This window comes from Schistocerca serialis, chromosome 7, assembly GCF_023864345.2.
Source record: "Schistocerca serialis cubense isolate TAMUIC-IGC-003099 chromosome 7, iqSchSeri2.2, whole genome shotgun sequence".
NCBI classification, from domain to species: Eukaryota; Metazoa; Arthropoda; class Insecta; order Orthoptera; family Acrididae; genus Schistocerca; species Schistocerca serialis.
In genome coordinates, this window is record NC_064644.1 from 603,309,678 (window position 1) to 603,336,911 (window position 27,234).

The 27,234-nt window shown below is 47.6% G+C and overlaps 54 non-coding genes across 54 annotated transcripts; all 54 read right to left on the reverse strand.

The window, feature by feature from the left end:
- Window positions 1-88: 88 nt before the first annotated feature.
- Window positions 89-161, reverse strand: Trnar-ucg (transfer RNA arginine (anticodon UCG)). Its single transcript has one exon. It is a non-coding gene; the product is annotated as a tRNA-Arg (tRNA).
- Window positions 162-706: 545 nt separating this feature from the next.
- Window positions 707-778, reverse strand: Trnat-agu (transfer RNA threonine (anticodon AGU)). Its single transcript has one exon. It is a non-coding gene; the product is annotated as a tRNA-Thr (tRNA).
- A 322-nt stretch (window positions 779-1,100) lies between these two features.
- Window positions 1,101-1,173, reverse strand: Trnak-cuu (transfer RNA lysine (anticodon CUU)). Its single transcript has one exon. It is a non-coding gene; the product is annotated as a tRNA-Lys (tRNA).
- Window positions 1,174-1,612: 439 nt separating this feature from the next.
- On the reverse strand, window positions 1,613-1,685 carry Trnar-ucg (transfer RNA arginine (anticodon UCG)). Its single transcript has one exon. It is a non-coding gene; the product is annotated as a tRNA-Arg (tRNA).
- Window positions 1,686-2,227: 542 nt separating this feature from the next.
- Trnat-agu (transfer RNA threonine (anticodon AGU)) lies at window positions 2,228-2,299 on the reverse strand. The gene has a single exon. It is a non-coding gene; the product is annotated as a tRNA-Thr (tRNA).
- A 322-nt stretch (window positions 2,300-2,621) lies between these two features.
- Trnak-cuu (transfer RNA lysine (anticodon CUU)) lies at window positions 2,622-2,694 on the reverse strand. Its single transcript has one exon. It is a non-coding gene; the product is annotated as a tRNA-Lys (tRNA).
- Window positions 2,695-3,133: 439 nt separating this feature from the next.
- Window positions 3,134-3,206, reverse strand: Trnar-ucg (transfer RNA arginine (anticodon UCG)). Its single transcript has one exon. It is a non-coding gene; the product is annotated as a tRNA-Arg (tRNA).
- A 542-nt stretch (window positions 3,207-3,748) lies between these two features.
- On the reverse strand, window positions 3,749-3,820 carry Trnat-agu (transfer RNA threonine (anticodon AGU)). The gene has a single exon. It is a non-coding gene; the product is annotated as a tRNA-Thr (tRNA).
- A 322-nt stretch (window positions 3,821-4,142) lies between these two features.
- Window positions 4,143-4,215, reverse strand: Trnak-cuu (transfer RNA lysine (anticodon CUU)). Its single transcript has one exon. It is a non-coding gene; the product is annotated as a tRNA-Lys (tRNA).
- Window positions 4,216-4,654: 439 nt separating this feature from the next.
- Trnar-ucg (transfer RNA arginine (anticodon UCG)) lies at window positions 4,655-4,727 on the reverse strand. The gene has a single exon. It is a non-coding gene; the product is annotated as a tRNA-Arg (tRNA).
- A 542-nt stretch (window positions 4,728-5,269) lies between these two features.
- On the reverse strand, window positions 5,270-5,341 carry Trnat-agu (transfer RNA threonine (anticodon AGU)). Its single transcript has one exon. It is a non-coding gene; the product is annotated as a tRNA-Thr (tRNA).
- A 322-nt stretch (window positions 5,342-5,663) lies between these two features.
- Trnak-cuu (transfer RNA lysine (anticodon CUU)) lies at window positions 5,664-5,736 on the reverse strand. The gene has a single exon. It is a non-coding gene; the product is annotated as a tRNA-Lys (tRNA).
- A 439-nt stretch (window positions 5,737-6,175) lies between these two features.
- Trnar-ucg (transfer RNA arginine (anticodon UCG)) lies at window positions 6,176-6,248 on the reverse strand. Its single transcript has one exon. It is a non-coding gene; the product is annotated as a tRNA-Arg (tRNA).
- Window positions 6,249-6,793: 545 nt separating this feature from the next.
- On the reverse strand, window positions 6,794-6,865 carry Trnat-agu (transfer RNA threonine (anticodon AGU)). Its single transcript has one exon. It is a non-coding gene; the product is annotated as a tRNA-Thr (tRNA).
- Window positions 6,866-7,187: 322 nt separating this feature from the next.
- Trnak-cuu (transfer RNA lysine (anticodon CUU)) lies at window positions 7,188-7,260 on the reverse strand. Its single transcript has one exon. It is a non-coding gene; the product is annotated as a tRNA-Lys (tRNA).
- Window positions 7,261-7,699: 439 nt separating this feature from the next.
- Window positions 7,700-7,772, reverse strand: Trnar-ucg (transfer RNA arginine (anticodon UCG)). The gene has a single exon. It is a non-coding gene; the product is annotated as a tRNA-Arg (tRNA).
- A 545-nt stretch (window positions 7,773-8,317) lies between these two features.
- On the reverse strand, window positions 8,318-8,389 carry Trnat-agu (transfer RNA threonine (anticodon AGU)). Its single transcript has one exon. It is a non-coding gene; the product is annotated as a tRNA-Thr (tRNA).
- Window positions 8,390-8,711: 322 nt separating this feature from the next.
- Window positions 8,712-8,784, reverse strand: Trnak-cuu (transfer RNA lysine (anticodon CUU)). The gene has a single exon. It is a non-coding gene; the product is annotated as a tRNA-Lys (tRNA).
- A 439-nt stretch (window positions 8,785-9,223) lies between these two features.
- On the reverse strand, window positions 9,224-9,296 carry Trnar-ucg (transfer RNA arginine (anticodon UCG)). The gene has a single exon. It is a non-coding gene; the product is annotated as a tRNA-Arg (tRNA).
- A 545-nt stretch (window positions 9,297-9,841) lies between these two features.
- Window positions 9,842-9,913, reverse strand: Trnat-agu (transfer RNA threonine (anticodon AGU)). Its single transcript has one exon. It is a non-coding gene; the product is annotated as a tRNA-Thr (tRNA).
- A 322-nt stretch (window positions 9,914-10,235) lies between these two features.
- Window positions 10,236-10,308, reverse strand: Trnak-cuu (transfer RNA lysine (anticodon CUU)). The gene has a single exon. It is a non-coding gene; the product is annotated as a tRNA-Lys (tRNA).
- A 439-nt stretch (window positions 10,309-10,747) lies between these two features.
- Trnar-ucg (transfer RNA arginine (anticodon UCG)) lies at window positions 10,748-10,820 on the reverse strand. Its single transcript has one exon. It is a non-coding gene; the product is annotated as a tRNA-Arg (tRNA).
- A 545-nt stretch (window positions 10,821-11,365) lies between these two features.
- On the reverse strand, window positions 11,366-11,437 carry Trnat-agu (transfer RNA threonine (anticodon AGU)). Its single transcript has one exon. It is a non-coding gene; the product is annotated as a tRNA-Thr (tRNA).
- A 322-nt stretch (window positions 11,438-11,759) lies between these two features.
- Window positions 11,760-11,832, reverse strand: Trnak-cuu (transfer RNA lysine (anticodon CUU)). Its single transcript has one exon. It is a non-coding gene; the product is annotated as a tRNA-Lys (tRNA).
- A 439-nt stretch (window positions 11,833-12,271) lies between these two features.
- On the reverse strand, window positions 12,272-12,344 carry Trnar-ucg (transfer RNA arginine (anticodon UCG)). The gene has a single exon. It is a non-coding gene; the product is annotated as a tRNA-Arg (tRNA).
- Window positions 12,345-12,886: 542 nt separating this feature from the next.
- On the reverse strand, window positions 12,887-12,958 carry Trnat-agu (transfer RNA threonine (anticodon AGU)). Its single transcript has one exon. It is a non-coding gene; the product is annotated as a tRNA-Thr (tRNA).
- A 322-nt stretch (window positions 12,959-13,280) lies between these two features.
- On the reverse strand, window positions 13,281-13,353 carry Trnak-cuu (transfer RNA lysine (anticodon CUU)). Its single transcript has one exon. It is a non-coding gene; the product is annotated as a tRNA-Lys (tRNA).
- Window positions 13,354-13,792: 439 nt separating this feature from the next.
- Trnar-ucg (transfer RNA arginine (anticodon UCG)) lies at window positions 13,793-13,865 on the reverse strand. Its single transcript has one exon. It is a non-coding gene; the product is annotated as a tRNA-Arg (tRNA).
- A 542-nt stretch (window positions 13,866-14,407) lies between these two features.
- On the reverse strand, window positions 14,408-14,479 carry Trnat-agu (transfer RNA threonine (anticodon AGU)). Its single transcript has one exon. It is a non-coding gene; the product is annotated as a tRNA-Thr (tRNA).
- A 322-nt stretch (window positions 14,480-14,801) lies between these two features.
- Trnak-cuu (transfer RNA lysine (anticodon CUU)) lies at window positions 14,802-14,874 on the reverse strand. Its single transcript has one exon. It is a non-coding gene; the product is annotated as a tRNA-Lys (tRNA).
- A 439-nt stretch (window positions 14,875-15,313) lies between these two features.
- On the reverse strand, window positions 15,314-15,386 carry Trnar-ucg (transfer RNA arginine (anticodon UCG)). Its single transcript has one exon. It is a non-coding gene; the product is annotated as a tRNA-Arg (tRNA).
- A 542-nt stretch (window positions 15,387-15,928) lies between these two features.
- Window positions 15,929-16,000, reverse strand: Trnat-agu (transfer RNA threonine (anticodon AGU)). The gene has a single exon. It is a non-coding gene; the product is annotated as a tRNA-Thr (tRNA).
- Window positions 16,001-16,322: 322 nt separating this feature from the next.
- On the reverse strand, window positions 16,323-16,395 carry Trnak-cuu (transfer RNA lysine (anticodon CUU)). Its single transcript has one exon. It is a non-coding gene; the product is annotated as a tRNA-Lys (tRNA).
- A 439-nt stretch (window positions 16,396-16,834) lies between these two features.
- Window positions 16,835-16,907, reverse strand: Trnar-ucg (transfer RNA arginine (anticodon UCG)). Its single transcript has one exon. It is a non-coding gene; the product is annotated as a tRNA-Arg (tRNA).
- A 545-nt stretch (window positions 16,908-17,452) lies between these two features.
- Window positions 17,453-17,524, reverse strand: Trnat-agu (transfer RNA threonine (anticodon AGU)). The gene has a single exon. It is a non-coding gene; the product is annotated as a tRNA-Thr (tRNA).
- A 322-nt stretch (window positions 17,525-17,846) lies between these two features.
- On the reverse strand, window positions 17,847-17,919 carry Trnak-cuu (transfer RNA lysine (anticodon CUU)). Its single transcript has one exon. It is a non-coding gene; the product is annotated as a tRNA-Lys (tRNA).
- A 439-nt stretch (window positions 17,920-18,358) lies between these two features.
- Trnar-ucg (transfer RNA arginine (anticodon UCG)) lies at window positions 18,359-18,431 on the reverse strand. The gene has a single exon. It is a non-coding gene; the product is annotated as a tRNA-Arg (tRNA).
- Window positions 18,432-18,976: 545 nt separating this feature from the next.
- On the reverse strand, window positions 18,977-19,048 carry Trnat-agu (transfer RNA threonine (anticodon AGU)). Its single transcript has one exon. It is a non-coding gene; the product is annotated as a tRNA-Thr (tRNA).
- A 322-nt stretch (window positions 19,049-19,370) lies between these two features.
- On the reverse strand, window positions 19,371-19,443 carry Trnak-cuu (transfer RNA lysine (anticodon CUU)). The gene has a single exon. It is a non-coding gene; the product is annotated as a tRNA-Lys (tRNA).
- Window positions 19,444-19,882: 439 nt separating this feature from the next.
- Trnar-ucg (transfer RNA arginine (anticodon UCG)) lies at window positions 19,883-19,955 on the reverse strand. The gene has a single exon. It is a non-coding gene; the product is annotated as a tRNA-Arg (tRNA).
- Window positions 19,956-20,497: 542 nt separating this feature from the next.
- Window positions 20,498-20,569, reverse strand: Trnat-agu (transfer RNA threonine (anticodon AGU)). The gene has a single exon. It is a non-coding gene; the product is annotated as a tRNA-Thr (tRNA).
- Window positions 20,570-20,892: 323 nt separating this feature from the next.
- Window positions 20,893-20,965, reverse strand: Trnak-cuu (transfer RNA lysine (anticodon CUU)). Its single transcript has one exon. It is a non-coding gene; the product is annotated as a tRNA-Lys (tRNA).
- Window positions 20,966-21,327: 362 nt separating this feature from the next.
- On the reverse strand, window positions 21,328-21,400 carry Trnar-ucg (transfer RNA arginine (anticodon UCG)). Its single transcript has one exon. It is a non-coding gene; the product is annotated as a tRNA-Arg (tRNA).
- Window positions 21,401-21,945: 545 nt separating this feature from the next.
- On the reverse strand, window positions 21,946-22,017 carry Trnat-agu (transfer RNA threonine (anticodon AGU)). Its single transcript has one exon. It is a non-coding gene; the product is annotated as a tRNA-Thr (tRNA).
- A 322-nt stretch (window positions 22,018-22,339) lies between these two features.
- Window positions 22,340-22,412, reverse strand: Trnak-cuu (transfer RNA lysine (anticodon CUU)). Its single transcript has one exon. It is a non-coding gene; the product is annotated as a tRNA-Lys (tRNA).
- Window positions 22,413-22,774: 362 nt separating this feature from the next.
- Trnar-ucg (transfer RNA arginine (anticodon UCG)) lies at window positions 22,775-22,847 on the reverse strand. Its single transcript has one exon. It is a non-coding gene; the product is annotated as a tRNA-Arg (tRNA).
- Window positions 22,848-23,392: 545 nt separating this feature from the next.
- Window positions 23,393-23,464, reverse strand: Trnat-agu (transfer RNA threonine (anticodon AGU)). The gene has a single exon. It is a non-coding gene; the product is annotated as a tRNA-Thr (tRNA).
- Window positions 23,465-23,786: 322 nt separating this feature from the next.
- On the reverse strand, window positions 23,787-23,859 carry Trnak-cuu (transfer RNA lysine (anticodon CUU)). The gene has a single exon. It is a non-coding gene; the product is annotated as a tRNA-Lys (tRNA).
- A 362-nt stretch (window positions 23,860-24,221) lies between these two features.
- Trnar-ucg (transfer RNA arginine (anticodon UCG)) lies at window positions 24,222-24,294 on the reverse strand. Its single transcript has one exon. It is a non-coding gene; the product is annotated as a tRNA-Arg (tRNA).
- Window positions 24,295-25,215: 921 nt separating this feature from the next.
- Window positions 25,216-25,288, reverse strand: Trnak-cuu (transfer RNA lysine (anticodon CUU)). The gene has a single exon. It is a non-coding gene; the product is annotated as a tRNA-Lys (tRNA).
- A 362-nt stretch (window positions 25,289-25,650) lies between these two features.
- Window positions 25,651-25,723, reverse strand: Trnar-ucg (transfer RNA arginine (anticodon UCG)). Its single transcript has one exon. It is a non-coding gene; the product is annotated as a tRNA-Arg (tRNA).
- A 548-nt stretch (window positions 25,724-26,271) lies between these two features.
- On the reverse strand, window positions 26,272-26,343 carry Trnat-agu (transfer RNA threonine (anticodon AGU)). The gene has a single exon. It is a non-coding gene; the product is annotated as a tRNA-Thr (tRNA).
- Window positions 26,344-26,665: 322 nt separating this feature from the next.
- Window positions 26,666-26,738, reverse strand: Trnak-cuu (transfer RNA lysine (anticodon CUU)). The gene has a single exon. It is a non-coding gene; the product is annotated as a tRNA-Lys (tRNA).
- A 362-nt stretch (window positions 26,739-27,100) lies between these two features.
- Window positions 27,101-27,173, reverse strand: Trnar-ucg (transfer RNA arginine (anticodon UCG)). The gene has a single exon. It is a non-coding gene; the product is annotated as a tRNA-Arg (tRNA).
- Between the last annotated feature and the right edge of the window lie 61 nt (window positions 27,174-27,234).

Sequence of the window (27,234 nt, forward strand, 5' to 3'; positions counted from 1 at the left end):
AAGCGGACAGCAGCAACTTTCAACTAGTTTTGTAGTACTCAAACAACACAGCAAAACAGCATGCATCTTTTGCAGAACTGGAAAAAGTCGACCGTGACAGGATTCGAACCTGCAATCTTCGGATCCGAAGTCCGACGCCTTATCCATTAGGCCACACGGTCACTGGCGCAATCTGCTTCCCCACACACACCTCATTTTCGCCATTTGTACGCTTGCCGGAATGAATTTCCCATCTTTGACGCAATTCTCCATCTCCAATTTCAGTACTATAAATGCGATGCTACTTCTTGCTGTGTCCCATCGCAAGTTACATTCAAGCCCTTATGACGCTGATCAAACAAGAGGTTGCAAATCAGCTTCAATCGCTTACTGCCATCTCAGTCGGTTGCAGAAGGTACCTCACCCTATGTCATACAAAGGCGAGTTGCCGCTATTACCAAGGCGGCGGCGGCGCCGACGACGACGACGACAACCGCGAGGGTCTCTACCAGGGGTAGAAAATACTTCACAAGAACTAAGTATTTCACGTCGGCATTCTCCAGAGACTGCCAAAAGCAGCAGTTTCTGGTGCCTACTTTAATAGCACCATTCGCACTTTTCATTTGCGAGAGCATTTCTTAAATACCGCACCCATTCATAATTTTTTTTATTCTTGACCGCTTTTTTCGAAAGGGCTACGGTAGAAGGGGCTGTTACAAAATTCGTTTGCCTCCTGTGAGGATCGAACTCACGACCTCTGGTTTACTAGACCAGCGCTCTGCCACTGAGCTAAGGAGGCGCCGCCTGGTGCATTTTTCGGGTACTTTATTCTTATGGAGTAGTGAATCGGAGCCCTTCAGCTGGAAACGCACCGCATTAGCGACCATTATTTGTATTTAGTTAGCACAGCTGCTGCTTTCCTACACATCTCACACGATATCGATGTACACCTAAAATTCCAAATACAACACATTTATTTCATTTCAGAGTTACTTTCAGCTTCAAAAACCATTCCTCTGATATTCATACGAAGCTAGGCATCGTCGTAACCCGTTACGTTCATTACGCAAAGCTCACGAGAGGGGCGCAGGTTGCATCCGCGTAGACACAAAATTTCGCGCCGCCCAGCGTGGGGCTCGAACCCACGACCCTGAGATTAAGAGTCTCATGCTCTACCGACTGAGCTAGCCGGGCTCCACACAACGCATTACGAGCCATACAATACTTATGGGACCTGCGACCATCTATGAAAGGTCCTTTTCACTACAGCTTATTTCCTGCTGCCACAAATGAGCTACAATCCTATTCAATGAAAAATTGTGTCCGAAAGGAATCAAATCTACTTGAAATGATACGTGGCTATCAGCACCGTTATTCAACACACATGCTCGACTGTGCGCAGACGCCTGTGGCGTAGCTCTTGGGTCCTGAATCAGACGCAGTAGTTCCAACAAAAACTCTCCTGATCGAAACAGTGCCGAAAATTTCGCTACAGAACCCCCTTGTCTTGCTTGTGCTTCAGGTAGACGCCGGTTTGCAGCCAGGAAGCGGACAGCAGCAACTTTCAACTAGTTTTGTAGTACTCAAACAACACAGCAAAACAGCATGCATCTTTTGCAGAACTGGAAAAAGTCGACCGTGACAGGATTCGAACCTGCAATCTTCGGATCCGAAGTCCGACGCCTTATCCATTAGACCACACGGTCACTGGCGCAATCTGCTTCCCCACACACACCTCATTTTCGCCATTTGTACGCTTGCCGGAATGAATTTCCCATCTTTGACGCAATTCTCCATCTCCAATTTCAGTACTATAAATGCGATGCTACTTCTTGCTGTGTCCCATCGCAAGTTACATTCAAGCCCTTATGACGCTGATCAAACAAGAGGTTGCAAATCAGCTTCAATCGCTTACTGCCATCTCAGTCGGTTGCAGAAGGTACCTCACCCTATGTCATACAAAGGCGAGTTGCCGCTATTACCAAGGCGGCGGCGGCGCCGACGACGACGACAACCGCGAGGGTCTCTACCAGGGGTAGAAAATACTTCACAAGAACTAAGTATTTCACGTCGGCATTCTCCAGAGACTGCCAAAAGCAGCAGTTTCTGGTGCCTACTTTAATAGCACCATTCGCACTTTTCATTTGCGAGAGCATTTCTTAAATACCGCACCCATTCATAATTTTTTTTATTCTTGACCGCTTTTTTCGAAAGGGCTACGGTAGAAGGGGCTGTTACAAAATTCGTTTGCCTCCTGTGAGGATCGAACTCACGACCTCTGGTTTACTAGACCAGCGCTCTGCCACTGAGCTAAGGAGGCGCCGCCTGGTGCATTTTTCGGGTACTTTATTCTTATGGAGTAGTGAATCGGAGCCCTTCAGCTGGAAACGCACCGCATTAGCGACCATTATTTGTATTTAGTTAGCACAGCTGCTGCTTTCCTACACATCTCACACGATATCGATGTACACCTAAAATTCCAAATACAACACATTTATTTCATTTCAGAGTTACTTTCAGCTTCAAAAACCATTCCTCTGATATTCATACGAAGCTAGGCATCGTCGTAACCCGTTACGTTCATTACGCAAAGCTCACGAGAGGGGCGCAGGTTGCATCCGCGTAGACACAAAATTTCGCGCCGCCCAGCGTGGGGCTCGAACCCACGACCCTGAGATTAAGAGTCTCATGCTCTACCGACTGAGCTAGCCGGGCTCCACACAACGCATTACGAGCCATACAATACTTATGGGACCTGCGACCATCTATGAAAGGTCCTTTTCACTACAGCTTATTTCCTGCTGCCACAAATGAGCTACAATCCTATTCAATGAAAAATTGTGTCCGAAAGGAATCAAATCTACTTGAAATGATACGTGGCTATCAGCACCGTTATTCAACACACATGCTCGACTGTGCGCAGACGCCTGTGGCGTAGCTCTTGGGTCCTGAATCAGACGCAGTAGTTCCAACAAAAACTCTCCTGATCGAAACAGTGCCGAAAATTTCGCTACAGAACCCCCTTGTCTTGCTTGTGCTTCAGGTAGACGCCGGTTTGCAGCCAGGAAGCGGACAGCAGCAACTTTCAACTAGTTTTGTAGTACTCAAACAACACAGCAAAACAGCATGCATCTTTTGCAGAACTGGAAAAAGTCGACCGTGACAGGATTCGAACCTGCAATCTTCGGATCCGAAGTCCGACGCCTTATCCATTAGACCACACGGTCACTGGCGCAATCTGCTTCCCCACACACACCTCATTTTCGCCATTTGTACGCTTGCCGGAATGAATTTCCCATCTTTGACGCAATTCTCCATCTCCAATTTCAGTACTATAAATGCGATGCTACTTCTTGCTGTGTCCCATCGCAAGTTACATTCAAGCCCTTATGACGCTGATCAAACAAGAGGTTGCAAATCAGCTTCAATCGCTTACTGCCATCTCAGTCGGTTGCAGAAGGTACCTCACCCTATGTCATACAAAGGCGAGTTGCCGCTATTACCAAGGCGGCGGCGGCGCCGACGACGACGACAACCGCGAGGGTCTCTACCAGGGGTAGAAAATACTTCACAAGAACTAAGTATTTCACGTCGGCATTCTCCAGAGACTGCCAAAAGCAGCAGTTTCTGGTGCCTACTTTAATAGCACCATTCGCACTTTTCATTTGCGAGAGCATTTCTTAAATACCGCACCCATTCATAATTTTTTTTATTCTTGACCGCTTTTTTCGAAAGGGCTACGGTAGAAGGGGCTGTTACAAAATTCGTTTGCCTCCTGTGAGGATCGAACTCACGACCTCTGGTTTACTAGACCAGCGCTCTGCCACTGAGCTAAGGAGGCGCCGCCTGGTGCATTTTTCGGGTACTTTATTCTTATGGAGTAGTGAATCGGAGCCCTTCAGCTGGAAACGCACCGCATTAGCGACCATTATTTGTATTTAGTTAGCACAGCTGCTGCTTTCCTACACATCTCACACGATATCGATGTACACCTAAAATTCCAAATACAACACATTTATTTCATTTCAGAGTTACTTTCAGCTTCAAAAACCATTCCTCTGATATTCATACGAAGCTAGGCATCGTCGTAACCCGTTACGTTCATTACGCAAAGCTCACGAGAGGGGCGCAGGTTGCATCCGCGTAGACACAAAATTTCGCGCCGCCCAGCGTGGGGCTCGAACCCACGACCCTGAGATTAAGAGTCTCATGCTCTACCGACTGAGCTAGCCGGGCTCCACACAACGCATTACGAGCCATACAATACTTATGGGACCTGCGACCATCTATGAAAGGTCCTTTTCACTACAGCTTATTTCCTGCTGCCACAAATGAGCTACAATCCTATTCAATGAAAAATTGTGTCCGAAAGGAATCAAATCTACTTGAAATGATACGTGGCTATCAGCACCGTTATTCAACACACATGCTCGACTGTGCGCAGACGCCTGTGGCGTAGCTCTTGGGTCCTGAATCAGACGCAGTAGTTCCAACAAAAACTCTCCTGATCGAAACAGTGCCGAAAATTTCGCTACAGAACCCCCTTGTCTTGCTTGTGCTTCAGGTAGACGCCGGTTTGCAGCCAGGAAGCGGACAGCAGCAACTTTCAACTAGTTTTGTAGTACTCAAACAACACAGCAAAACAGCATGCATCTTTTGCAGAACTGGAAAAAGTCGACCGTGACAGGATTCGAACCTGCAATCTTCGGATCCGAAGTCCGACGCCTTATCCATTAGGCCACACGGTCACTGGCGCAATCTGCTTCCCCACACACACCTCATTTTCGCCATTTGTACGCTTGCCGGAATGAATTTCCCATCTTTGACGCAATTCTCCATCTCCAATTTCAGTACTATAAATGCGATGCTACTTCTTGCTGTGTCCCATCGCAAGTTACATTCAAGCCCTTATGACGCTGATCAAACAAGAGGTTGCAAATCAGCTTCAATCGCTTACTGCCATCTCAGTCGGTTGCAGAAGGTACCTCACCCTATGTCATACAAAGGCGAGTTGCCGCTATTACCAAGGCGGCGGCGGCGCCGACGACGACGACAACCGCGAGGGTCTCTACCAGGGGTAGAAAATACTTCACAAGAACTAAGTATTTCACGTCGGCATTCTCCAGAGACTGCCAAAAGCAGCAGTTTCTGGTGCCTACTTTAATAGCACCATTCGCACTTTTCATTTGCGAGAGCATTTCTTAAATACCGCACCCATTCATAATTTTTTTTATTCTTGACCGCTTTTTTCGAAAGGGCTACGGTAGAAGGGGCTGTTACAAAATTCGTTTGCCTCCTGTGAGGATCGAACTCACGACCTCTGGTTTACTAGACCAGCGCTCTGCCACTGAGCTAAGGAGGCGCCGCCTGGTGCATTTTTCGGGTACTTTATTCTTATGGAGTAGTGAATCGGAGCCCTTCAGCTGGAAACGCACCGCATTAGCGACCATTATTTGTATTTAGTTAGCACAGCTGCTGCTTTCCTACACATCTCACACGATATCGATGTACACCTAAAATTCCAAATACAACACATTTATTTCATTTCAGAGTTACTTTCAGCTTCAAAAACCATTCCTCTGATATTCATACGAAGCTAGGCATCGTCGTAACCCGTTACGTTCATTACGCAAAGCTCACGAGAGGGGCGCAGGTTGCATCCGCGTAGACACAAAATTTCGCGCCGCCCAGCGTGGGGCTCGAACCCACGACCCTGAGATTAAGAGTCTCATGCTCTACCGACTGAGCTAGCCGGGCTCCACACAACGCATTACGAGCCATACAATACTTATGGGACCTGCGACCATCTATGAAAGGTCCTTTTCACTACAGCTTATTTCCTGCTGCCACAAATGAGCTACAATCCTATTCAATGAAAAATTGTGTCCGAAAGGAATCAAATCTACTTGAAATGATACGTGGCTATCAGCACCGTTATTCAACACACATGCTCGACTGTGCGCAGACGCCTGTGGCGTAGCTCTTGGGTCCTGAATCAGACGCAGTAGTTCCAACAAAAACTCTCCTGATCGAAACAGTGCCGAAAATTTCGCTACAGAACCCCCTTGTCTTGCTTGTGCTTCAGGTAGACGCCGGTTTGCAGCCAGGAAGCGGACAGCAGCAACTTTCAACTAGTTTTGTAGTACTCAAACAACACAGCAAAACAGCATGCATCTTTTGCAGAACTGGAAAAAGTCGACCGTGACAGGATTCGAACCTGCAATCTTCGGATCCGAAGTCCGACGCCTTATCCATTAGGCCACACGGTCACTGGCGCAATCTGCTTCCCCACACACACCTCATTTTCGCCATTTGTACGCTTGCCGGAATGAATTTCCCATCTTTGACGCAATTCTCCATCTCCAATTTCAGTACTATAAATGCGATGCTACTTCTTGCTGTGTCCCATCGCAAGTTACATTCAAGCCCTTATGACGCTGATCAAACAAGAGGTTGCAAATCAGCTTCAATCGCTTACTGCCATCTCAGTCGGTTGCAGAAGGTACCTCACCCTATGTCATACAAAGGCGAGTTGCCGCTATTACCAAGGCGGCGGCGGCGCCGACGACGACGACGACAACCGCGAGGGTCTCTACCAGGGGTAGAAAATACTTCACAAGAACTAAGTATTTCACGTCGGCATTCTCCAGAGACTGCCAAAAGCAGCAGTTTCTGGTGCCTACTTTAATAGCACCATTCGCACTTTTCATTTGCGAGAGCATTTCTTAAATACCGCACCCATTCATAATTTTTTTTATTCTTGACCGCTTTTTTCGAAAGGGCTACGGTAGAAGGGGCTGTTACAAAATTCGTTTGCCTCCTGTGAGGATCGAACTCACGACCTCTGGTTTACTAGACCAGCGCTCTGCCACTGAGCTAAGGAGGCGCCGCCTGGTGCATTTTTCGGGTACTTTATTCTTATGGAGTAGTGAATCGGAGCCCTTCAGCTGGAAACGCACCGCATTAGCGACCATTATTTGTATTTAGTTAGCACAGCTGCTGCTTTCCTACACATCTCACACGATATCGATGTACACCTAAAATTCCAAATACAACACATTTATTTCATTTCAGAGTTACTTTCAGCTTCAAAAACCATTCCTCTGATATTCATACGAAGCTAGGCATCGTCGTAACCCGTTACGTTCATTACGCAAAGCTCACGAGAGGGGCGCAGGTTGCATCCGCGTAGACACAAAATTTCGCGCCGCCCAGCGTGGGGCTCGAACCCACGACCCTGAGATTAAGAGTCTCATGCTCTACCGACTGAGCTAGCCGGGCTCCACACAACGCATTACGAGCCATACAATACTTATGGGACCTGCGACCATCTATGAAAGGTCCTTTTCACTACAGCTTATTTCCTGCTGCCACAAATGAGCTACAATCCTATTCAATGAAAAATTGTGTCCGAAAGGAATCAAATCTACTTGAAATGATACGTGGCTATCAGCACCGTTATTCAACACACATGCTCGACTGTGCGCAGACGCCTGTGGCGTAGCTCTTGGGTCCTGAATCAGACGCAGTAGTTCCAACAAAAACTCTCCTGATCGAAACAGTGCCGAAAATTTCGCTACAGAACCCCCTTGTCTTGCTTGTGCTTCAGGTAGACGCCGGTTTGCAGCCAGGAAGCGGACAGCAGCAACTTTCAACTAGTTTTGTAGTACTCAAACAACACAGCAAAACAGCATGCATCTTTTGCAGAACTGGAAAAAGTCGACCGTGACAGGATTCGAACCTGCAATCTTCGGATCCGAAGTCCGACGCCTTATCCATTAGGCCACACGGTCACTGGCGCAATCTGCTTCCCCACACACACCTCATTTTCGCCATTTGTACGCTTGCCGGAATGAATTTCCCATCTTTGACGCAATTCTCCATCTCCAATTTCAGTACTATAAATGCGATGCTACTTCTTGCTGTGTCCCATCGCAAGTTACATTCAAGCCCTTATGACGCTGATCAAACAAGAGGTTGCAAATCAGCTTCAATCGCTTACTGCCATCTCAGTCGGTTGCAGAAGGTACCTCACCCTATGTCATACAAAGGCGAGTTGCCGCTATTACCAAGGCGGCGGCGGCGCCGACGACGACGACGACAACCGCGAGGGTCTCTACCAGGGGTAGAAAATACTTCACAAGAACTAAGTATTTCACGTCGGCATTCTCCAGAGACTGCCAAAAGCAGCAGTTTCTGGTGCCTACTTTAATAGCACCATTCGCACTTTTCATTTGCGAGAGCATTTCTTAAATACCGCACCCATTCATAATTTTTTTTATTCTTGACCGCTTTTTTCGAAAGGGCTACGGTAGAAGGGGCTGTTACAAAATTCGTTTGCCTCCTGTGAGGATCGAACTCACGACCTCTGGTTTACTAGACCAGCGCTCTGCCACTGAGCTAAGGAGGCGCCGCCTGGTGCATTTTTCGGGTACTTTATTCTTATGGAGTAGTGAATCGGAGCCCTTCAGCTGGAAACGCACCGCATTAGCGACCATTATTTGTATTTAGTTAGCACAGCTGCTGCTTTCCTACACATCTCACACGATATCGATGTACACCTAAAATTCCAAATACAACACATTTATTTCATTTCAGAGTTACTTTCAGCTTCAAAAACCATTCCTCTGATATTCATACGAAGCTAGGCATCGTCGTAACCCGTTACGTTCATTACGCAAAGCTCACGAGAGGGGCGCAGGTTGCATCCGCGTAGACACAAAATTTCGCGCCGCCCAGCGTGGGGCTCGAACCCACGACCCTGAGATTAAGAGTCTCATGCTCTACCGACTGAGCTAGCCGGGCTCCACACAACGCATTACGAGCCATACAATACTTATGGGACCTGCGACCATCTATGAAAGGTCCTTTTCACTACAGCTTATTTCCTGCTGCCACAAATGAGCTACAATCCTATTCAATGAAAAATTGTGTCCGAAAGGAATCAAATCTACTTGAAATGATACGTGGCTATCAGCACCGTTATTCAACACACATGCTCGACTGTGCGCAGACGCCTGTGGCGTAGCTCTTGGGTCCTGAATCAGACGCAGTAGTTCCAACAAAAACTCTCCTGATCGAAACAGTGCCGAAAATTTCGCTACAGAACCCCCTTGTCTTGCTTGTGCTTCAGGTAGACGCCGGTTTGCAGCCAGGAAGCGGACAGCAGCAACTTTCAACTAGTTTTGTAGTACTCAAACAACACAGCAAAACAGCATGCATCTTTTGCAGAACTGGAAAAAGTCGACCGTGACAGGATTCGAACCTGCAATCTTCGGATCCGAAGTCCGACGCCTTATCCATTAGGCCACACGGTCACTGGCGCAATCTGCTTCCCCACACACACCTCATTTTCGCCATTTGTACGCTTGCCGGAATGAATTTCCCATCTTTGACGCAATTCTCCATCTCCAATTTCAGTACTATAAATGCGATGCTACTTCTTGCTGTGTCCCATCGCAAGTTACATTCAAGCCCTTATGACGCTGATCAAACAAGAGGTTGCAAATCAGCTTCAATCGCTTACTGCCATCTCAGTCGGTTGCAGAAGGTACCTCACCCTATGTCATACAAAGGCGAGTTGCCGCTATTACCAAGGCGGCGGCGGCGCCGACGACGACGACGACAACCGCGAGGGTCTCTACCAGGGGTAGAAAATACTTCACAAGAACTAAGTATTTCACGTCGGCATTCTCCAGAGACTGCCAAAAGCAGCAGTTTCTGGTGCCTACTTTAATAGCACCATTCGCACTTTTCATTTGCGAGAGCATTTCTTAAATACCGCACCCATTCATAATTTTTTTTATTCTTGACCGCTTTTTTCGAAAGGGCTACGGTAGAAGGGGCTGTTACAAAATTCGTTTGCCTCCTGTGAGGATCGAACTCACGACCTCTGGTTTACTAGACCAGCGCTCTGCCACTGAGCTAAGGAGGCGCCGCCTGGTGCATTTTTCGGGTACTTTATTCTTATGGAGTAGTGAATCGGAGCCCTTCAGCTGGAAACGCACCGCATTAGCGACCATTATTTGTATTTAGTTAGCACAGCTGCTGCTTTCCTACACATCTCACACGATATCGATGTACACCTAAAATTCCAAATACAACACATTTATTTCATTTCAGAGTTACTTTCAGCTTCAAAAACCATTCCTCTGATATTCATACGAAGCTAGGCATCGTCGTAACCCGTTACGTTCATTACGCAAAGCTCACGAGAGGGGCGCAGGTTGCATCCGCGTAGACACAAAATTTCGCGCCGCCCAGCGTGGGGCTCGAACCCACGACCCTGAGATTAAGAGTCTCATGCTCTACCGACTGAGCTAGCCGGGCTCCACACAACGCATTACGAGCCATACAATACTTATGGGACCTGCGACCATCTATGAAAGGTCCTTTTCACTACAGCTTATTTCCTGCTGCCACAAATGAGCTACAATCCTATTCAATGAAAAATTGTGTCCGAAAGGAATCAAATCTACTTGAAATGATACGTGGCTATCAGCACCGTTATTCAACACACATGCTCGACTGTGCGCAGACGCCTGTGGCGTAGCTCTTGGGTCCTGAATCAGACGCAGTAGTTCCAACAAAAACTCTCCTGATCGAAACAGTGCCGAAAATTTCGCTACAGAACCCCCTTGTCTTGCTTGTGCTTCAGGTAGACGCCGGTTTGCAGCCAGGAAGCGGACAGCAGCAACTTTCAACTAGTTTTGTAGTACTCAAACAACACAGCAAAACAGCATGCATCTTTTGCAGAACTGGAAAAAGTCGACCGTGACAGGATTCGAACCTGCAATCTTCGGATCCGAAGTCCGACGCCTTATCCATTAGGCCACACGGTCACTGGCGCAATCTGCTTCCCCACACACACCTCATTTTCGCCATTTGTACGCTTGCCGGAATGAATTTCCCATCTTTGACGCAATTCTCCATCTCCAATTTCAGTACTATAAATGCGATGCTACTTCTTGCTGTGTCCCATCGCAAGTTACATTCAAGCCCTTATGACGCTGATCAAACAAGAGGTTGCAAATCAGCTTCAATCGCTTACTGCCATCTCAGTCGGTTGCAGAAGGTACCTCACCCTATGTCATACAAAGGCGAGTTGCCGCTATTACCAAGGCGGCGGCGGCGCCGACGACGACGACGACAACCGCGAGGGTCTCTACCAGGGGTAGAAAATACTTCACAAGAACTAAGTATTTCACGTCGGCATTCTCCAGAGACTGCCAAAAGCAGCAGTTTCTGGTGCCTACTTTAATAGCACCATTCGCACTTTTCATTTGCGAGAGCATTTCTTAAATACCGCACCCATTCATAATTTTTTTTATTCTTGACCGCTTTTTTCGAAAGGGCTACGGTAGAAGGGGCTGTTACAAAATTCGTTTGCCTCCTGTGAGGATCGAACTCACGACCTCTGGTTTACTAGACCAGCGCTCTGCCACTGAGCTAAGGAGGCGCCGCCTGGTGCATTTTTCGGGTACTTTATTCTTATGGAGTAGTGAATCGGAGCCCTTCAGCTGGAAACGCACCGCATTAGCGACCATTATTTGTATTTAGTTAGCACAGCTGCTGCTTTCCTACACATCTCACACGATATCGATGTACACCTAAAATTCCAAATACAACACATTTATTTCATTTCAGAGTTACTTTCAGCTTCAAAAACCATTCCTCTGATATTCATACGAAGCTAGGCATCGTCGTAACCCGTTACGTTCATTACGCAAAGCTCACGAGAGGGGCGCAGGTTGCATCCGCGTAGACACAAAATTTCGCGCCGCCCAGCGTGGGGCTCGAACCCACGACCCTGAGATTAAGAGTCTCATGCTCTACCGACTGAGCTAGCCGGGCTCCACACAACGCATTACGAGCCATACAATACTTATGGGACCTGCGACCATCTATGAAAGGTCCTTTTCACTACAGCTTATTTCCTGCTGCCACAAATGAGCTACAATCCTATTCAATGAAAAATTGTGTCCGAAAGGAATCAAATCTACTTGAAATGATACGTGGCTATCAGCACCGTTATTCAACACACATGCTCGACTGTGCGCAGACGCCTGTGGCGTAGCTCTTGGGTCCTGAATCAGACGCAGTAGTTCCAACAAAAACTCTCCTGATCGAAACAGTGCCGAAAATTTCGCTACAGAACCCCCTTGTCTTGCTTGTGCTTCAGGTAGACGCCGGTTTGCAGCCAGGAAGCGGACAGCAGCAACTTTCAACTAGTTTTGTAGTACTCAAACAACACAGCAAAACAGCATGCATCTTTTGCAGAACTGGAAAAAGTCGACCGTGACAGGATTCGAACCTGCAATCTTCGGATCCGAAGTCCGACGCCTTATCCATTAGACCACACGGTCACTGGCGCAATCTGCTTCCCCACACACACCTCATTTTCGCCATTTGTACGCTTGCCGGAATGAATTTCCCATCTTTGACGCAATTCTCCATCTCCAATTTCAGTACTATAAATGCGATGCTACTTCTTGCTGTGTCCCATCGCAAGTTACATTCAAGCCCTTATGACGCTGATCAAACAAGAGGTTGCAAATCAGCTTCAATCGCTTACTGCCATCTCAGTCGGTTGCAGAAGGTACCTCACCCTATGTCATACAAAGGCGAGTTGCCGCTATTACCAAGGCGGCGGCGGCGCCGACGACGACGACAACCGCGAGGGTCTCTACCAGGGGTAGAAAATACTTCACAAGAACTAAGTATTTCACGTCGGCATTCTCCAGAGACTGCCAAAAGCAGCAGTTTCTGGTGCCTACTTTAATAGCACCATTCGCACTTTTCATTTGCGAGAGCATTTCTTAAATACCGCACCCATTCATAATTTTTTTTATTCTTGACCGCTTTTTTCGAAAGGGCTACGGTAGAAGGGGCTGTTACAAAATTCGTTTGCCTCCTGTGAGGATCGAACTCACGACCTCTGGTTTACTAGACCAGCGCTCTGCCACTGAGCTAAGGAGGCGCCGCCTGGTGCATTTTTCGGGTACTTTATTCTTATGGAGTAGTGAATCGGAGCCCTTCAGCTGGAAACGCACCGCATTAGCGACCATTATTTGTATTTAGTTAGCACAGCTGCTGCTTTCCTACACATCTCACACGATATCGATGTACACCTAAAATTCCAAATACAACACATTTATTTCATTTCAGAGTTACTTTCAGCTTCAAAAACCATTCCTCTGATATTCATACGAAGCTAGGCATCGTCGTAACCCGTTACGTTCATTACGCAAAGCTCACGAGAGGGGCGCAGGTTGCATCCGCGTAGACACAAAATTTCGCGCCGCCCAGCGTGGGGCTCGAACCCACGACCCTGAGATTAAGAGTCTCATGCTCTACCGACTGAGCTAGCCGGGCTCCACACAACGCATTACGAGCCATACAATACTTATGGGACCTGCGACCATCTATGAAAGGTCCTTTTCACTACAGCTTATTTCCTGCTGCCACAAATGAGCTACAATCCTATTCAATGAAAAATTGTGTCCGAAAGGAATCAAATCTACTTGAAATGATACGTGGCTATCAGCACCGTTATTCAACACACATGCTCGACTGTGCGCAGACGCCTGTGGCGTAGCTCTTGGGTCCTGAATCAGACGCAGTAGTTCCAACAAAAACTCTCCTGATCGAAACAGTGCCGAAAATTTCGCTACAGAACCCCCTTGTCTTGCTTGTGCTTCAGGTAGACGCCGGTTTGCAGCCAGGAAGCGGACAGCAGCAACTTTCAACTAGTTTTGTAGTACTCAAACAACACAGCAAAACAGCATGCATCTTTTGCAGAACTGGAAAAAGTCGACCGTGACAGGATTCGAACCTGCAATCTTCGGATCCGAAGTCCGACGCCTTATCCATTAGGCCACACGGTCACTGGCGCAATCTGCTTCCCCACACACACCTCATTTTCGCCATTTGTACGCTTGCCGGAATGAATTTCCCATCTTTGACGCAATTCTCCATCTCCAATTTCAGTACTATAAATGCGATGCTACTTCTTGCTGTGTCCCATCGCAAGTTACATTCAAGCCCTTATGACGCTGATCAAACAAGAGATTGCAAATCAGCTTCAATCGCTTACTGCCATCTCAGTCGGTTGCAGAAGGTACCTCACCCTATGTCATACAAAGGCGAGTTGCCGCTATTACCAAGGCGGCGGCGGCGCCGACGACGACGACAACCGCGAGGGTCTCTACCAGGGGTAGAAAATACTTCACAAGAACTAAGTATTTCACGTCGGCATTCTCCAGAGACTGCCAAAAGCAGCAGTTTCTGGTGCCTACTTTAATAGCACCATTCGCACTTTTCATTTGCGAGAGCATTTCTTAAATACCGCACCCATTCATAATTTTTTTTATTCTTGACCGCTTTTTTCGAAAGGGCTACGGTAGAAGGGGCTGTTACAAAATTCGTTTGCCTCCTGTGAGGATCGAACTCACGACCTCTGGTTTACTAGACCAGCGCTCTGCCACTGAGCTAAGGAGGCGCCGCCTGGTGCATTTTTCGGGTACTTTATTCTTATGGAGTAGTGAATCGGAGCCCTTCAGCTGGAAACGCACCGCATTAGCGACCATTATTTGTATTTAGTTAGCACAGCTGCTGCTTTCCTACACATCTCACACGATATCGATGTACACCTAAAATTCCAAATACAACACATTTATTTCATTTCAGAGTTACTTTCAGCTTCAAAAACCATTCCTCTGATATTCATACGAAGCTAGGCATCGTCGTAACCCGTTACGTTCATTACGCAAAGCTCACGAGAGGGGCGCAGGTTGCATCCGCGTAGACACAAAATTTCGCGCCGCCCAGCGTGGGGCTCGAACCCACGACCCTGAGATTAAGAGTCTCATGCTCTACCGACTGAGCTAGCCGGGCTCCACACAACGCATTACGAGCCATACAATACTTATGGGACCTGCGACCATCTATGAAAGGTCCTTTTCACTACAGCTTATTTCCTGCTGCCACAAATGAGCTACAATCCTATTCAATGAAAAATTGTGTCCGAAAGGAATCAAATCTACTTGAAATGATACGTGGCTATCAGCACCGTTATTCAACACACATGCTCGACTGTGCGCAGACGCCTGTGGCGTAGCTCTTGGGTCCTGAATCAGACGCAGTAGTTCCAACAAAAACTCTCCTGATCGAAACAGTGCCGAAAATTTCGCTACAGAACCCCCTTGTCTTGCTTGTGCTTCAGGTAGACGCCGGTTTGCAGCCAGGAAGCGGACAGCAGCAACTTTCAACTAGTTTTGTAGTACTCAAACAACACAGCAAAACAGCATGCATCTTTTGCAGAACTGGAAAAAGTCGACCGTGACAGGATTCGAACCTGCAATCTTCGGATCCGAAGTCCGACGCCTTATCCATTAGGCCACACGGTCACTGGCGCAATCTGCTTCCCCACACACACCTCATTTTCGCCATTTGTACGCTTGCCGGAATGAATTTCCCATCTTTGACGCAATTCTCCATCTCCAATTTCAGTACTATAAATGCGATGCTACTTCTTGCTGTGTCCCATCGCAAGTTACATTCAAGCCCTTATGACGCTGATCAAACAAGAGGTTGCAAATCAGCTTCAATCGCTTACTGCCATCTCAGTCGGTTGCAGAAGGTACCTCACCCTATGTCATACAAAGGCGAGTTGCCGCTATTACCAAGGCGGCGGCGGCGCCGACGACGACGACAACCGCGAGGGTCTCTACCAGGGGTAGAAAATACTTCACAAGAACTAAGTATTTCACGTCGGCATTCTCCAGAGACTGCCAAAAGCAGCAGTTTCTGGTGCCTACTTTAATAGCACCATTCGCACTTTTCATTTGCGAGAGCATTTCTTAAATACCGCACCCATTCATAATTTTTTTTATTCTTGACCGCTTTTTTCGAAAGGGCTACGGTAGAAGGGGCTGTTACAAAATTCGTTTGCCTCCTGTGAGGATCGAACTCACGACCTCTGGTTTACTAGACCAGCGCTCTGCCACTGAGCTAAGGAGGCGCCGCCTGGTGCATTTTTCGGGTACTTTATTCTTATGGAGTAGTGAATCGGAGCCCTTCAGCTGGAAACGCACCGCATTAGCGACCATTATTTGTATTTAGTTAGCACAGCTGCTGCTTTCCTACACATCTCACACGATATCGATGTACACCTAAAATTCCAAATACAACACATTTATTTCATTTCAGAGTTACTTTCAGCTTCAAAAACCATTCCTCTGATATTCATACGAAGCTAGGCATCGTCGTAACCCGTTACGTTCATTACGCAAAGCTCACGAGAGGGGCGCAGGTTGCATCCGCGTAGACACAAAATTTCGCGCCGCCCAGCGTGGGGCTCGAACCCACGACCCTGAGATTAAGAGTCTCATGCTCTACCGACTGAGCTAGCCGGGCTCCACACAACGCATTACGAGCCATACAATACTTATGGGACCTGCGACCATCTATGAAAGGTCCTTTTCACTACAGCTTATTTCCTGCTGCCACAAATGAGCTACAATCCTATTCAATGAAAAATTGTGTCCGAAAGGAATCAAATCTACTTGAAATGATACGTGGCTATCAGCACCGTTATTCAACACACATGCTCGACTGTGCGCAGACGCCTGTGGCGTAGCTCTTGGGTCCTGAATCAGACGCAGTAGTTCCAACAAAAACTCTCCTGATCGAAACAGTGCCGAAAATTTCGCTACAGAACCCCCTTGTCTTGCTTGTGCTTCAGGTAGACGCCGGTTTGCAGCCAGGAAGCGGACAGCAGCAACTTTCAACTAGTTTTGTAGTACTCAAACAACACAGCAAAACAGCATGCATCTTTTGCAGAACTGGAAAAAGTCGACCGTGACAGGATTCGAACCTGCAATCTTCGGATCCGAAGTCCGACGCCTTATCCATTAGGCCACACGGTCACTGGCGCAATCTGCTTCCCCACACACACCTCATTTTCGCCATTTGTACGCTTGCCGGAATGAATTTCCCATCTTTGACGCAATTCTCCATCTCCAATTTCAGTACTATAAATGCGATGCTACTTCTTGCTGTGTCCCATCGCAAGTTACATTCAAGCCCTTATGACGCTGATCAAACAAGAGGTTGCAAATCAGCTTCAATCGCTTACTGCCATCTCAGTCGGTTGCAGAAGGTACCTCACCCTATGTCATACAAAGGCGAGTTGCCGCTATTACCAAGGCGGCGGCGGCGCCGACGACGACGACGACAACCGCGAGGGTCTCTACCAGGGGTAGAAAATACTTCACAAGAACTAAGTATTTCACGTCGGCATTCTCCAGAGACTGCCAAAAGCAGCAGTTTCTGGTGCCTACTTTAATAGCACCATTCGCACTTTTCATTTGCGAGAGCATTTCTTAAATACCGCACCCATTCATAATTTTTTTTATTCTTGACCGCTTTTTTCGAAAGGGCTACGGTAGAAGGGGCTGTTACAAAATTCGTTTGCCTCCTGTGAGGATCGAACTCACGACCTCTGGTTTACTAGACCAGCGCTCTGCCACTGAGCTAAGGAGGCGCCGCCTGGTGCATTTTTCGGGTACTTTATTCTTATGGAGTAGTGAATCGGAGCCCTTCAGCTGGAAACGCACCGCATTAGCGACCATTATTTGTATTTAGTTAGCACAGCTGCTGCTTTCCTACACATCTCACACGATATCGATGTACACCTAAAATTCCAAATACAACACATTTATTTCATTTCAGAGTTACTTTCAGCTTCAAAAACCATTCCTCTGATATTCATACGAAGCTAGGCATCGTCGTAACCCGTTACGTTCATTACGCAAAGCTCACGAGAGGGGCGCAGGTTGCATCCGCGTAGACACAAAATTTCGCGCCGCCCAGCGTGGGGCTCGAACCCACGACCCTGAGATTAAGAGTCTCATGCTCTACCGACTGAGCTAGCCGGGCTCCACACAACGCATTACGAGCCATACAATACTTATGGGACCTGCGACCATCTATGAAAGGTCCTTTTCACTACAGCTTATTTCCTGCTGCCACAAATGAGCTACAATCCTATTCAATGAAAAATTGTGTCCGAAAGGAATCAAATCTACTTGAAATGATACGTGGCTATCAGCACCGTTATTCAACACACATGCTCGACTGTGCGCAGACGCCTGTGGCGTAGCTCTTGGGTCCTGAATCAGACGCAGTAGTTCCAACAAAAACTCTCCTGATCGAAACAGTGCCGAAAATTTCGCTACAGAACCCCCTTGTCTTGCTTGTGCTTCAGGTAGACGCCGGTTTGCAGCCAGGAAGCGGACAGCAGCAACTTTCAACTAGTTTTGTAGTACTCAAACAACACAGCAAAACAGCATGCATCTTTTGCAGAACTGGAAAAAGTCGACCGTGACAGGATTCGAACCTGCAATCTTCGGATCCGAAGTCCGACGCCTTATCCATTAGGCCACACGGTCACTGGCGCAATCTGCTTCCCCACACACACCTCATTTTCGCCATTTGTACGCTTGCCGGAATGAATTTCCCATCTTTGACGCAATTCTCCATCTCCAATTTCAGTACTATAAATGCGATGCTACTTCTTGCTGTGTCCCATCGCAAGTTACATTCAAGCCCTTATGACGCTGATCAAACAAGAGGTTGCAAATCAGCTTCAATCGCTTACTGCCATCTCAGTCGGTTGCAGAAGGTACCTCACCCTATGTCATACAAAGGCGAGTTGCCGCTATTACCAAGGCGGCGGCGGCGCCGACGACGACGACGACAACCGCGAGGGTCTCTACCAGGGGTAGAAAATACTTCACAAGAACTAAGTATTTCACGTCGGCATTCTCCAGAGACTGCCAAAAGCAGCAGTTTCTGGTGCCTACTTTAATAGCACCATTCGCACTTTTCATTTGCGAGAGCATTTCTTAAATACCGCACCCATTCATAATTTTTTTTATTCTTGACCGCTTTTTTCGAAAGGGCTACGGTAGAAGGGGCTGTTACAAAATTCGTTTGCCTCCTGTGAGGATCGAACTCACGACCTCTGGTTTACTAGACCAGCGCTCTGCCACTGAGCTAAGGAGGCGCCGCCTGGTGCATTTTTCGGGTACTTTATTCTTATGGAGTAGTGAATCGGAGCCCTTCAGCTGGAAACGCACCGCATTAGCGACCATTATTTGTATTTAGTTAGCACAGCTGCTGCTTTCCTACACATCTCACACGATATCGATGTACACCTAAAATTCCAAATACAACACATTTATTTCATTTCAGAGTTACTTTCAGCTTCAAAAACCATTCCTCTGATATTCATACGAAGCTAGGCATCGTCGTAACCCGTTACGTTCATTACGCAAAGCTCACGAGAGGGGCGCAGGTTGCATCCGCGTAGACACAAAATTTCGCGCCGCCCAGCGTGGGGCTCGAACCCACGACCCTGAGATTAAGAGTCTCATGCTCTACCGACTGAGCTAGCCGGGCTCCACACAACGCATTACGAGCCATACAATACTTATGGGACCTGCGACCATCTATGAAAGGTCCTTTTCACTACAGCTTATTTCCTGCTGCCACAAATGAGCTACAATCCTATTCAATGAAAAATTGTGTCCGAAAGGAATCAAATCTACTTGAAATGATACGTGGCTATCAGCACCGTTATTCAACACACATGCTCGACTGTGCGCAGACGCCTGTGGCGTAGCTCTTGGGTCCTGAATCAGACGCAGTAGTTCCAACAAAAACTCTCCTGATCGAAACAGTGCCGAAAATTTCGCTACAGAACCCCCTTGTCTTGCTTGTGCTTCAGGTAGACGCCGGTTTGCAGCCAGGAAGCGGACAGCAGCAACTTTCAACTAGTTTTGTAGTACTCAAACAACACAGCAAAACAGCATGCATCTTTTGCAGAACTGGAAAAAGTCGACCGTGACAGGATTCGAACCTGCAATCTTCGGATCCGAAGTCCGACGCCTTATCCATTAGACCACACGGTCACTGGCGCAATCTGCTTCCCCACACACACCTCATTTTCGCCATTTGTACGCTTGCCGGAATGAATTTCCCATCTTTGACGCAATTCTCCATCTCCAATTTCAGTACTATAAATGCCATGCTACTTCTTGCTGTGTCCCATCGCAAGTTACATTCAAGCCCTTATGACGCTGATCAAACAAGAGGTTGCAAATCAGCTTCAATCGCTTACTGCCATCTCAGTCGGTTGCAGAAGGTACCTCACCCTATGTCATACAAAGGCGAGTTGCCGCTATTACCAAGGCGGCGGCGGCGCCGACGACGACGACAACCGCGAGGGTCTCTACCAGGGGTAGAAAATACTTCACAAGAACTAAGTATTTCACGTCGGCATTCTCCAGAGACTGCCAAAAGCAGCAGTTTCTGGTGCCTACTTTAATAGCACCATTCGCACTTTTCATTTGCGAGAGCATTTCTTAAATACCGCACCCATTCATAATTTTTTTTATTCTTGACCGCTTTTTTCGAAAGGGCTACGGTAGAAGGGGCTGTTACAAAATTCGTTTGCCTCCTGTGAGGATCGAACTCACGACCTCTGGTTTACTAGACCAGCGCTCTGCCACTGAGCTAAGGAGGCGCCGCCTGGTGCATTTTTCGGGTACTTTATTCTTATGGAGTAGTGAATCGGAGCCCTTCAGCTGGAAACGCACCGCATTAGCGACCATTATTTGTATTTAGTTAGCACAGCTGCTGCTTTCCTACACATCTCACACGATATCGATGTACACCTAAAATTCCAAATACAACACATTTATTTCATTTCAGAGTTACTTTCAGCTTCAAAAACCATTCCTCTGATATTCATACGAAGCTAGGCATCGTCGTAACCCGTTACGTTCATTACGCAAAGCTCACGAGAGGGGCGCAGGTTGCATCCGCGTAGACACAAAATTTTGCGCCCGCCCAGCGTGGGGCTCGAACCCACGACCCTGAGATTAAGAGTCTCATGCTCGACCGACTGAGCTAGCCGGGCCCCACACAACGTGATACGAGCCATACAGTACTTATGGGACCTGCGACCATCTATGGAAGGTCCTTTTCACTACAGCTTATTTCCTGCTGCCACAAATGAGCTACAATCCTATTCAATGAACAATTGTAACAGATGCCTGTGGCGTAGCTCTTGGGTCCTGAATCAGACGCAGTAGTTCCAACAAAAACTCTCCTGATCGGCACTTTGCCGAAAATTTCGCTACAGAACCCCCTGTCTTGCTTGTGCTTCAGGTAGACGCCGGTTTGCAGCCAGGAAGCGGACAGCAGCAACTTTCAACTAGTTTTGTAGTACTCAAACAACACAGTGAAACAGCATGCATCTTTTGCAGAACTGGAAAAAGTCGACCGTGACAGGATTCGAACCTGCAATCTTCGGATCCGAAGTCCGACGCCTTATCCATTAGGCCACACGGTCACTGGCGCAATGTGCTTCCCCACACACACCTCATTTTCGCCATTTGTACGCTTGCCGGAATGAATTTCCCATCTTTGACGCAATTCTCCAATTTCAGTACTAAAAATGCGAAGCTACTTCTTGCTGTGTCCCATCGCAAGTTACATTCAAGCCCTTATGACGCTGATCAAGCAAGAGGTTGCAAATCAGCTTCAATCGCTTACTGCCATCTCAGTCGGTTGCAGAGGGTACGTCACCCTATGTCATACAATGGCGACTTGCCGCTATTACCAAAGCGGCGGCGGCGCCGACGACGACGACGACGACGACAACCGCGAGGGTCCCTACCAGGGGTAGAAAATACATCACAAGGACTAAGTATTTCACGTCGGCATTCTCCAGAGACTGCCAAAAGCAGCAGTTTCTGGTGCCTACTTTAATAGCAGCATTCGCACTATTCATTTGCGAGAGCATTTCTTAAATACCGCACCCATTCATAATTCTTTTTATTCTTGACCGCTTTTTTCGAAAGGGCAAAGGTAGAAGGGGCTGTTACAAAATTCATTTGCCTCCTGTGAGGATCGAACTCACAACCTCTGGTTTACTAGACCAGCGCTCTGCCACTGAGCTAAGGAGGCGCCGCCTAGCGCACTTTTCTGGTACTTTATTCTTATGGACTAGTGAATCGGAGCCCTTCAGCTGGAAACGCACCGCATTAGCGACCATTATTTGTATTTAGTTAGCACAGCTGCTGCTTTCCTACACATCTCACACGATATCGATGTACACCTAAAATTCCAAAACAACACATTTATTTCATTTCAGAGTTACTTTCAGTTTCGGAAACCATTCCTCTGATATTAATACGAAGCTAGGCATCGTCTTAACCCGTTACGTTCATTACGCAAGGCTCACGAGAGGGGCGCAGGTTGCATCCGCGTAGACACAAAATTTTGCGCCCGCCCAGCGTGGGGCTCGAACCCACGACCCTGAGATTAAGAGTCTCATGCTCGACCGACTGAGCTAGCCGGGCCCCACACAACGTGATACGAGCCATACAGTACTTATGGGACCTGCGACCATCTATGGAAGGTCCTTTTCACTACAGCTTATTTCCTGCTGCCACAAATGAGCTACAATCCTATTCAATGAACAATTGTAACAGATGCCTGTGGCGTAGCTCTTGGGTCCTGAATCAGACGCAGTAGTTCCAACAAAAACTCTCCTGATCGGCACTTTGCCGAAAATTTCGCTACAGAACCCCCTGTCTTGCTTGTGCTTCAGGTAGACGCCGGTTTGCAGCCAGGAAGCGGACAGCAGCAACTTTCAACTAGTTTTGTAGTACTCAAACAACACAGTGAAACAGCATGCATCTTTTGCAGAACTGGAAAAAGTCGACCGTGACAGGATTCGAACCTGCAATCTTCGGATCCGAAGTCCGACGCCTTATCCATTAGGCCACACGGTCACTGGCGCAATGTGCTTCCCCACACACACCTCATTTTCGCCATTTGTACGCTTGCCGGAATGAATTTCCCATCTTTGACGCAATTCTCCAATTTCAGTACTAAAAATGCGAAGCTACTTCTTGCTGTGTCCCATCGCAAGTTACATTCAAGCCCTTATGACGCTGATCAAGCAAGAGGTTGCAAATCAGCTTCAATCGCTTACTGCCATCTCAGTCGGTTGCAGAGGGTACGTCACCCTATGTCATACAATGGCGACTTGCCGCTATTACCAAAGCGGCGGCGGCGCCGACGACGACGACGACGACGACAACCGCGAGGGTCCCTACCAGGGGTAGAAAATACATCACAAGGACTAAGTATTTCACGTCGGCATTCTCCAGAGACTGCCAAAAGCAGCAGTTTCTGGTGCCTACTTTAATAGCAGCATTCGCACTATTCATTTGCGAGAGCATTTCTTAAATACCGCACCCATTCATAATTCTTTTTATTCTTGACCGCTTTTTTCGAAAGGGCAAAGGTAGAAGGGGCTGTTACAAAATTCATTTGCCTCCTGTGAGGATCGAACTCACAACCTCTGGTTTACTAGACCAGCGCTCTGCCACTGAGCTAAGGAGGCGCCGCCTAGCGCACTTTTCTGGTACTTTATTCTTATGGACTAGTGAATCGGAGCCCTTCAGCTGGAAACGCACCGCATTAGCGACCATTATTTGTATTTAGTTAGCACAGCTGCTGCTTTCCTACACATCTCACACGATATCGATGTACACCTAAAATTCCAAAACAACACATTTATTTCATTTCAGAGTTACTTTCAGTTTCGGAAACCATTCCTCTGATATTAATACGAAGCTAGGCATCGTCTTAACCCGTTACGTTCATTACGCAAGGCTCACGAGAGGGGCGCAGGTTGCATCCGCGTAGACACAAAATTTTGCGCCCGCCCAGCGTGGGGCTCGAACCCACGACCCTGAGATTAAGAGTCTCATGCTCGACCGACTGAGCTAGCCGGGCCCCACACAACGTGATACGAGCCATACAGTACTTATGGGACCTGCGACCATCTATGGAAGGTCCTTTTCACTACAGCTTATTTCCTGCTGCCACAAATGAGCTACAATCCTATTCAATGAACAATTGTAACAGATGCCTGTGGCGTAGCTCTTGGGTCCTGAATCAGACGCAGTAGTTCCAACAAAAACTCTCCTGATCGGCACTTTGCCGAAAATTTCGCTACAGAACCCCCTGTCGTGCTTGTGCTTCAGGTAGACGCCGGTTTGCAGCCAGGAAGCGGACAGCAGCAACTTTCAACTAGTTTTGTAGTACTCAAACAACACAGTGAAACAGCATGCATCTTTTGCAGAACTGGAAAAAGTCGACCGTGACAGGATTCGAACCTGCAATCTTCGGATCCGAAGTCCGACGCCTTATCCATTAGGCCACACGGTCACTGGCGCAATGTGCTTCCCCACACACACCTCATTTTCGCCATTTGTACGCTTGCCGGAATGAATTTCCCATCTTTGACGCAATTCTCCAATTTCAGTACTAAAAATGCGAAGCTACTTCTTGCTGTGTCCCATCGCAAGTTACATTCAAGCCCTTATGACGCTGATCAAGCAAGAGGTTGCAAATCAGCTTCAATCGCTTACTGCCATCTCAGTCGGTTGCAGAGGGTACGTCACCCTATGTCATACAATGGCGACTTGCCGCTATTACCAAAGCGGCGGCGGCGCCGACGACGACGACGACGACGACGACAACCGCGAGGGTCCCTACCAGGGGTAGAAAATACATCACAAGGACTAAGTATTTCACGTCGGCATTCTCCACAGACTGCCAAAAGCAGCAGTTTCTGGTGCCTACTTTAATAGCAGCATTCGCACTATTCATTTGCGAGAGCATTTCTTAAATACCGCACCCATTCATAATTCTTTTTATTCTTGACCGCTTTTTTCGAAAGGGCAAAGGTAGAAGGGGCTGTTACAAAATTCATTTGCCTCCTGTGAGGATCGAACTCACAACCTCTGGTTTACTAGACCAGCGCTCTGCCACTGAGCACTTTTCTGGTACTTTATTCTTATGGACTAGTGAATCGGAGCCCTTCAGCTGGAAACGCACCGCATTAGCGACCATTATTTGTATTTAGTTAGCACAGCTGCTGCTTTCCTACACATCTCACACGATATCGATGTACACCTAAAATTCCAAAACAACACATTTATTTCATTTCAGAGTTACTTTCAGTTTCGGAAACCATTCCTCTGATATTAATACGAAGCTAGGCATCGTCTTAACCCGTTACGTTCATTACGCAAGGCTCACGAGAGGGGCGCAGGTTGCATCCGCGTAGACACAAAATTTTGCGCCCGCCCAGCGTGGGGCTCGAACCCACGACCCTGAGATTAAGAGTCTCATGCTCGACCGACTGAGCTAGCCGGGCCCCACACAAAGTGTTACGAGCCATACAGTACTTATGGGACCTGCGACCATCTATGGAAGGTCCTTTTCACTACAGCTTATTTCCTGCTGCCACAAATGAGCTACAATCCTATTCAATGAACAATTGTAACAGATGCCTGTGGCGTAGCTCTTGGGTCCTGAATCAGACGCAGTAGTTCCAACAAAAACTCTCCTGATCGGCACTTTGCCGAAAATTTCGCTACAGAACCCCCTGTCTTGCTTGTGCTTCAGGTAGACGCCGGTTTGCAGCCAGGAAGCGGACAGCAGCAACTTTCAACTAGTTTTGTAGTACTCAAACAACACAGTGAAACAGCATGCATCTTTTGCAGAACTGGAAAAAGTCGACCGTGACAGGATTCGAACCTGCAATCTTCGGATCCGAAGTCCGACGCCTTATCCATTAGGCCACACGGTCACTGGCGTAATGTGCTTCCCCACACACACCTCATTTTCGCCATTTGTACGCTTGCCGGAATGAATTTCCCATCTTTGACGCAATTCTCCAATTTCAGTACTAAAAATGCGAAGCTACTTCTTGCTGTGTCCCATCGCAAGTTACATTCAAGCCCTTATGACGCTGATCAAGCAAGAGGTTGCAAATCAGCTTCAATCGCTTACTGCCATCTCAGTCGGTTGCAGAGGGTACGTCACCCTATGTCATACAATGGCGACTTGCCGCTATTACCAAAGCGGCGGCGGCGCCGACGACGACGACGACGACGACGACAACCGCGAGGGTCCCTACCAGGGGTAGAAAATACATCACAAGGACTAAGTATTTCACGTCGGCATTCTCCAGAGACTGCCAAAAGCAGCAGTTTCTGGTGCCTACTTTAATAGCAGCATTCGCACTATTCATTTGCGAGAGCATTTCTTAAATACCGCACCCATTCATAATTCTTTTTATTCTTGACCGCTTTTTTCGAAAGGGCAAAGGTAGAAGGGGCTGTTACAAAATTCATATGCCTCCTGTGAGGATCGAACTCACAACCTCTGGTTTACTAGACCAGCGCTCTGCCACTGAGCTAAGGAGGCGCCGCCTAGCGCACTTTTCTGGTACTTTATTCTTATGGACTAGTGAATCGGAGCCCTTCAGCTGGAAACGCACCGCATTAGCGACCATTATTTGTATTTAGTTAGCACAGCTGCTGCTTTCCTACACATCTCACACGATATCGATGTACACCTAAAATTCCAAAACAACACATTTATTTCATTTCAGAGTTACTTTCAGTTTCGGAAACCATTCCTCTGATATTAATACGAAGCTAGGCATCGTCTTAACCCGTTACGTTCATTACGCAAGGCTCACGAGAGGGGCGCAGGTTGCATCCGCGTAGACACAAAATTTTGCGCCCGCCCAGCGTGGGGCTCGAACCCACGACCCTGAGATTAAGAGTCTCATGCTCGACCGACTGAGCTAGCCGGGCCCCACACAACGTGATACGAGCCATACAGTACTTATGGGACCTGCGACCATCTATGGAAGGTCCTTTTCACTACAGCTTATTTCCTGCTGCCACAAATGAGCTACAATCCTATTCAATGAACAATTGTAACAGATGCCTGTGGCGTAGCTCTTGGGTCCTGAATCAGACGCAGTAGTTCCAACAAAAACTCTCCTGATCGGCACTTTGCCGAAAATTTCGCTACAGAACCCCCTGTCTTGCTTGTGCTTCAGGTAGACGCCGGTTTGCAGCCAGGAAGCGGACAGCAGCAACTTTCAACTAGTTTTGTAGTACTCAAACAACACAGTGAAACAGCATGCATCTTTTGCAGAACTGGAAAAAGTCGACCGTGACAGGATTCGAACCTGCAATCTTCGGATCCGAAGTCCGACGCCTTATCCATTAGGCCACACGGTCACTGGCGCAATGTGCTTCCCCACACACACCTCATTTTCGCCATTTGTACGCTTGCCGGAAT